The sequence below is a fragment of the Piliocolobus tephrosceles genome, chromosome 9, assembly GCF_002776525.5.
Source record: "Piliocolobus tephrosceles isolate RC106 chromosome 9, ASM277652v3, whole genome shotgun sequence".
In the NCBI taxonomy this organism is placed as follows: Eukaryota; Metazoa; Chordata; class Mammalia; order Primates; family Cercopithecidae; genus Piliocolobus; species Piliocolobus tephrosceles.
In genome coordinates this window covers 54,261,031-54,269,192 of record NC_045442.1, presented here as the reverse complement: position 1 = coordinate 54,269,192, position 8,162 = coordinate 54,261,031, and the positions used below count along the sequence as shown (strand labels likewise).

The 8,162-nt window shown below is 39.2% G+C and overlaps 1 pseudogene across 1 annotated transcript; it reads left to right on the top strand.

The window, feature by feature from the left end:
* The first annotated feature begins 5,667 nt into the window (after window positions 1-5,667).
* On the top strand, window positions 5,668-6,220 carry LOC111521943 (annotated as a pseudogene). Its single transcript, XR_002725121.1, has one exon. The product of XR_002725121.1 is annotated as a U6 snRNA-associated Sm-like protein LSm3 pseudogene (transcript).
* Window positions 6,221-8,162: the final 1,942 nt, after the last annotated feature.

The following is an 8,162-nucleotide window of genomic DNA, read 5'->3' as shown; positions in this document are numbered from 1 at the left end:
ATCTTTGATGGTTTAAAGTCTGTTTTATCAGAGACTAGGATTGCAACCCCTGCTTTTTTTGGTTCTCCATTTGCTTGGTAGATCTTCCTCCATCCCTTTATTTTGAGCCTATGTATGTCTCTGCATGTGAGATGGGTCTCCTGAAGACAGCAGACTGATGGGTCTTGACTCTTTATCCAGTTTGCCAGTCTGTGTCTTTTAATTGGAGCATTTAGTCCATTTACATTTAAGGTTAATATTGTTATGTGTGAACTTTATCCTGCCATTATGATATTAACTGGTTATTTTGCTCATTAGTTGATGCAGTTTCTTCCTAGGCTCGATGGTCTTTACATTTTGGCATGTTTTTGCAATGGCTGGTACCTGTTGTTCCTTTCCATGTTTAGGGCTTCCTTCAGGGTCTCTTGTAAGGCAGGCCTGGTGGTGACAAAATCTCTAAGCATTTGCTTATCTGTAAAGAATTTTATTTCTCCTTCACTGATGAAACTTAGTTTGGCTGGATATGAAATTCTGGGTTTAAAATTCTTTTCTTTAAGAACGTTGAATATTGGCCCCCACTCTCTTCTGGCTTGTAGAGTTTCTGCCGAGAGATCTGCTGTCAGTCTGATGGGCTTCCCTTTGTGGGTAACCCGACCTTTCTCTCTGGCTGCCTTAAGATTTTTTCCTTCATTTCAACTTTGGTGAATCTGGCAATTATGTGTCTTGGAGTTGCTCTTCTGGAGGAGTATCTTTGTGGCGTTCTCTGTATTTCCTGAATTTGAATGTTGGCCTGCCCTGCTAGGTTGGGGAAGTTCTCCTGGATGATATCCTGTAGAGTGTTTTCCAATTTGGTTCCATTTTCCTCCTCACTTTCAGGCACCCCAATCAGACGTAGATTTGGTCTTTTTACATAATCCCATACTTCTTGCAGGCTTTGTTCATTTCTTTTTCTTCTTTTTTCTTTTGGTTTCTCTTCTCGCTTCATTTCATTCATTTGATCCTCCATCGCTGATACTCTTTCTTCCAGTTGATCGAGTTGGTTACTGAAGCTTGTGCATTTGTCACGTATTTCTCGTGTCATGGTTTTCATCTCTGTCATTTCGATTATGACCTTCTCTGCATTAATTAGTCTAGCTGTCAATTCTTCCACTCTTTCTTCAAGATTTTTGGTTTCTTTGCGTTGGGTACGTAATTCCTCCTTTAGCTCTGAGAGGTTTGATGGACTGAAGCCTTCTTCTCTCATCTCATCAAAATCATTCTCTGACCAGCTTTGATCCATTGCTGGCGATGGGCTGTGCTCCTTTGCAGGAGGAGATGCGCTCTTATTTTTTGAATTTCCAGCTTTTCTGCCCTGCTTTTTCCCCATCTTTGTGGTTTTATCTGTCTCTGGTCTTTGATGATGGTGACGTACTGATGGGGTTTTGATATAGGTGTCCTTCCTGTTTGATAGTTTTCCATCTGACAGTCAGGACCCTCAGCTATAGGTCTGTTGGAGATTGCTTGAGGTCCACTCCAGACCCTGTTTGCCTGGGTATCAGCAGCAGAGGTTGCAGAAGATAGAATATTGCTGAACAGCGAGTGCACCTGTCTGATTCTTGCTTTGGAAGCTTCCTCTCAGGGGTGTACTCCACCCTGTGAGGTGTGGGGTGTCAGACTGCCCCTAGTGGGGGATGTCTCCCAGTTAGGCTACTCAGGGGTCAGGGTCCCACTTGAGCAGGCAGACTACCCCTTCTCAGATCTCAACCTCCATGTTGCGAGATCCACTGCTCTCTTCAAAGCTGTCAGACAGAGTCATTCGCGTCTGGACAGGCCTCTGCTGCTTTAGCAGAGCCCTGTCCCCAGAGGCGGAGTCTACAGAGACAGGCAGGTTTCCTTGAGCTGCTGTGAGCTCCACCCACTTCGAGCTTCCCAGCGGCTTTATTTACCTACTTAAGCCTCAGTGATGGCGGGCGCCCCTCCCCCAGCCTCGTTGCTGCCTTGCAGTTAGATTGCCGCAGACTGCTGTGTTAGCATGGAGGGAGGTTCCGTGGGCGTGGGACCCTCCCGGCCAGGTGTGGGATATAATCTCCGGTGTGCCGGTGTTACAGCGCAGTATTGGGGTGGGAGTTACCCGATTTTCCAGGTGTTGTGTGTCTCAGTTCCCCTGGCTAGGAAAAGGGACTCCCTTCCCCCTCGCGCTTCCCAGGTGAGGCGATGCCTCGCCCTGCTTCAGCTCTCGCTGGTCGGGCTGCAGCAGCTGACCAGCACCGATTGTCCGGCACTCCCAAGTGAGATGACCCCAGTACCTCAGTTGAAAATGCAGAAATCACCGGTCTTCTGTGTCGCTCGCGCTGGGAGATGGAGACTGAAGCTGTTCCTATTCGGCCATCTTGCTCCGCCCACAAGCATTCTTATACACCAGTAACAGACAAGCAGAGAGCCAAATCAGGAATGAACTTCCATTCACAATTGCTTCAAAGAGAATAAAATACCTAGGAATCCAACTTACAAGGGATGTAAAGGACCCCTTCAAGGAGAACTACAAACCACTGCTCAGTGAAATCAAAGAGGACACAAACAAATGGAAGAACATACCATGCTCATGGATAGGAAGAATCAATATCGTGAAAATGGCCATACTGCCCAAGGTTATTTATAGATTCAATGCCATCCCCATCAAGCTACCAATGAGTTTCTTCACCGAATTGGAAAAAACTGCTTTAAAGTTCATATGGAACCAAAAAAGAGCCCGCATTGCCAAGACAATCCTAAGTCAAAAGGACAAAGCCGGAGGCGTCACGCTACCTGACTTCAAACTATACTACAAGGCTACAGTAACCAAAACAGCATGGTACTGGTACCAAAACAGAGATATAGACCAATGGAACAGAACGGAGCCTTCAGAAATAATGCCACACATCTACAACCATCTGATCTTTGACAAACCTGACAAAAACAAGAAATGGGGAAAGGATTCCCTATTTAATAAATGGTGCTGGGAAAATTGGCTAGCCATAAGTAGAAAGCTGAAACTGGATCCTTTCCTTACTCCTTATACGAAGATTAATTGAAGATGGATTAGAGACTTCAATGTTAGACCTAATACCATAAAAACCCTAGAAGAAAATCTAGGTAGTACCATTCAGGACATAGGCATGGGCAAGGACTTCATGTCTAAAACACCAAAAGCAACGGCAGCAAAAGCCAAAATTGACAAATGGGATCTCATTAAACTAAAGAGCTTCTGCACAGCAAAAGAAACTACCATCAGAGTGAACAGGCAACCTACAGAATAGGAGAAAATTTTTGCAATCTACTCATCTGACAAAGGGCTAATTTCCAGAATCTACAAAGAACTCAAACAAATATACAAGAAAAAAACAAACAACCCCATCAAAAAGTGGGGAAAGGATGTGAACAGACATTTCTCAAAAGAAGACATTCATACAGCCAACAGACACATGAAAAAATGCTCATCATCACTGGCCATCAGAGAAATGCAAATCAAAACCACAATGAGATACCATCTCACACCAGTTAGAATGGCAATCATTAAAAAATCAGGAAACAACAGGTGTTGGAGAGGATGTGGAGAAATAGGAACACTTTTACACTGTTGGTGGGATTGTAAACTAGTTCAACCATTATGGAAAAGAGTATGGCAATTCCTCAAGGATCTAGAACTAGATGTACCATATGACCCAGCCATCCCACTACTGGGTATATACCCAAAGGATTATAAATTATGCTACTACAAAGACACATGCACACGTATGTTTATTGCAGCACTATTCACAATAGCAAAGACTTGGAATCAACCCAAATGTCCATCAGTGACAGACTGGATTAAGAAAATGTGGCACATATACACCATGGAATACTATGCAGCCATCAAAAAGGATGAGTTTGCGTCCTTTGTAGGGACATGGATGCAGCTGGAAACCATCATTCTTAGCAAACTATCACAAGAAGAGAAAACCAAACACCGCATGTTCTCACTCATAGGTGGGAACTGAACAATGAGCTCACTTGGACTCGGGAAGGGGAACATCACACACTGGGGCCTATCATGGGGAGGAGGGAGGGGGGAGGGATTGCATTGGGGAGTTATACCTGATATAAATGATGAATTGATGGGTGCTGACGAGTTGATGGGTGCAGCACACCAACATGGCGCATGTATACATATGTAACAAACCTGCACGTTATGCACATGTACCCTAGAACTTAAAGTATAATAAAAAAAATAATTAAATAAATAAATAATAAAAAAAAATTTCTCCTGCCTTTGCAGGAAAAGGAGGTGGAACTAGTATAAATATAGGTGTTTTAGCTACACAGCTGCTGTAACCTTCGCACCTTAGCAAAGAAAGATCACCTTATTCAGCTGGTGTTAAAAAGTCGCAGTCAACTGGCAGGTTTAAGAACATTAAGCCTCTCAGAATAATTTTCAGATATTTCTAACACAGAACGCTGGAGAAAGGAAAGGAAGAAGTAGAGAAAGAGTGAGGGGGAGAGAGAGACCAAAACAGATAAGAAACAGCAAGACAGAAAATTCAGTATCAGAAGCAGGGATACTGCAAGGCCATTCCTGAATACGTCATTTAGTGCTGGATTCCACAATCCCCTGGATTACTGTGGGTTAGCATTTGGGCAGTCATAATAGACACGGCATATATTTGGATCCTTGCCCCGAGTTTAAGCCTAATGGAGTAGAATTTAATAGTAATTATGTTACATAGAATTATGAATACACTAATCGATCCAGCGGTGTGCCAAAGTCGTAAGGATACAGGTGCTGTTCACCCTGGGTGCAAGGCTCATTGTAGGGAATTTAAGAATAGTATAAATCTTTCAGTAATTCGACAGAATGCCAGTGATGAGATACTCCTAACCTCCAAAATATATTACTGTTTTAAGTTCTAAATAATCACTGCAATTCCTCTTAAGTTCTTTTTTAACATTAATTCACAAACCATAAAATTGATCTATATAAAATATACAATTAAATGATTTGTAGTATATCCACAGAGTTGTGTAGCCATCATTGTAATCTAAATTTAGAATATTTTGTCACCTATTGAGTTTTAGTAACACTTACATAAGTTTCTAATTAGTATATTTACATTACTAATTCTTTAATAGCTTTGCATACTACTACATGGAAGTTAATTTGGAGAATTTCCAGTTATACTGTTAGCTTCTGACTCATGGAATTAAACTATATGCATTTGTTTTGAAAGTAAGCTCATAATAGACGATAATTGTTTGAAGTTTCTGGACAACCAACTCTACCACTTACATATTCCTTCATTTAAACAGTGGATTCAGAACAAACAATGATAGATGTAAGCAATATTTTTTGAATTTTTTTATGGCATAAAATTTTTAGATGAGGTTAATCAGATATAAAAATGTTTGCAAATAGCCACAATCAGACTTGAATAATATACAGTGAAACACAAAGCTTTAAAATTATTCCTTGAGGATCTGTGCATAGATATTGTAGAGAAGGCTCTACAACAACAAAATGTAAGAAACTTGGATATTTACATTTAGAAAAGAATACAAGTTCAAAGAATGCCAAGATAAACAATGAAAAAGTTGGTATTTCATTGCTAGAAGAAAGCAAAAGTCAGTGTCTGAATACCAAGCACTGGATACCCATTTTAAAACAATGGATTAAAAAAACACAAAAAGAGAGACGGGAAACGGCGCAGGGTTTGAAACATGGCGGACGACGTAGACCAGCAACAAACTACCAACACTGTAGAGGAGCCCCTGGATCTTATCAGGCTCAGCCTAGATGAGCGAATTTATGTGAAGATGAGAAATGACCGAGAGCTTCGAGGCAGATTACATGCTTATGATCAACATTTAAATATGATCTTGGGAGACGTGGAAGAAACCATGACTACTATAGAAATTGATGAAGAAACATATGAAGAGATATATAAATCAACCAAACGGAATATTCCAATGCTCTTTGTCCAGGGAGACGGCGTTGTCCTGGTTGCCCCTCCACTGAGAGTTGGCTGAAACAAAGAATTTGTCCTGTATGGAAAACAGGAGACTTTGTACAGTGGCCTTTCTAAATGTACAAAACATTCAAAAGAGAAACCTGCATACATTTTGATATTAAGAAATAATTCTGGGGATTCTTCCATGCCTGAAATGAGTTGATTTGCAGATAACTCACAACTTCTTAAGTGAAATGGTATTTTCATTTTTCTTAAGCTCTTCCAATAACTATGACCACCAAGATGCAGAACTCTTAAAAAACACACACACACACAAAGCCAATATTTACTGTTATTCAGTCATTTTTCTCAGATTCATGTATAAGATGAAAACCAGGAAGTTTTTACTAAATTATAGAAAAGAAATTTCTGACAAACATTTCTGGTGAAGATAGCATTTTAGTAGAAATGTTTTGGGAGACCTTTGAAAGCCTTTAGAATTATTCCTAAAGACAAAGATATAAGGATATTACAATTTTCAAAATTTCTTGTTAAATCTAATTTTTATGAGTCTGCCAAAATTATCCTCATGTTTAAATGTATGTCTGTTGCCTCATGTGAAAGAAACTTCCAAATTAAAATTATTATAACATATTGTTTTCTTTCAAGATAGATTGGTAGGTAAATCCTGCTAGAATATTCATTGAATGTGAAAATGCGAAGGTCAAATTTGATGAAGTCATTATAAAATTTTGTAAGTTAACACTTAAAAAGAGAAAATGTAATGTTATTTATTTCTGCCATAGACCAATATATAGGTATTTTCCTTTGTATAAAAACTATCAACATGGTTAAAAAGGATCAATGTTTTATTTTCCTTTATTTTACTGAAATGTTTAATTTTTTATTATTTACACCAAAATGATTATGTATTTGAAGTTAGATTGAAGAAAATTGCTTCATCTGCATTTCTTTTCTGGCCATTATTCATCATTTCTTTTTCCAGTTTTACTGAAAACAATTCTGTCATATAGAACGGATGGAAGGGATATTAATATAAAATTCTGCCCTGCACGATATTTGACTACTGCACTGTTTATATTTGAAAATTATGTTTATGTTTGGTTTCTCTTCTTTAAAAAAAAAACCCATGTTATAATAAATAAATATGCACCAATGACTTCCTTTCTACAAATTACTTTGTTAGAGCCTGGGGGGCAAGATGACTCACCTCTGATACTCACATGTATCAGATGCTGGGACAGGCAGTTTCTCATGTGTTGCTTGATTTAATCATCACATCAAAACCCTAAAGTAGGTTTTATCATTTTTATTTTATAGATGAGGCTTAGAGAGCTTTAGTGTAAGGTTACATAGTAACATGTGGTTTCCAGCTAGTTGATTTGAATCCACATCTGTCTACCTCCAATGAGTGACATTGCTCTGCAGGTGTTCATGGTCTACTTAGGAATTCAGAACACGTACATGAAGGTAATACAACTAATATGTCAAGTACCCAGAAAAGACCTGGACCAAAACCTCTATAGGGCCAGGAAAGGGTACCATTACTAGGGGCTCTCACAGTTGAGATGTTTTGCGGGGGAAAGCTTGAGCAGGGCCTGAAAAGAAGTATTTAGATTCAGAACTTTAAAAGAAAGAGGAATAAACATGAGGAAATCTGAAGGGCTCCTGGCCTGTTAGGACTCTAAGTACTGAATTAAATTGATTTAGAGGTACCTGCTTAGAGAAGAAAGTTAATGTCCTCTTGGTCTACTGATGTAAGAGAGGCAAAACCCTACTGTTTTTGTTCCCACAGGTGCAGGCTAGCTATTTCATTACATGCTTAGCTAACAGAGACTGGATTGTTTCCAGCCATCTTCAAGTTTAGGCTTGGATTTCAGAAGCTAATGCCACTGCACCCAGTGTAACAAATATTTAGATAATGGTAGCTATGGATAAAGCCTTGCATTGATTTTTCTTGAAATTTTATGGTATTTAAATTACTTATATATGTATATACACACAAATGTACACATGAATGTATATTTTCACACAAATGTTGTGAAATGGTAGCTACGAATAAAGCATATACATACCCTTTTGCATCTTACTTTTCTTAACATATATTGTATAGAGTTTCATATCAGTATGGAAATATGTGCCTCATTTCTCTGAAGGGCTGCCTTTTAATTCATTGTGATCATGTGCTGTGATATAATTAATTTGAACCCTATTCTTTAAACC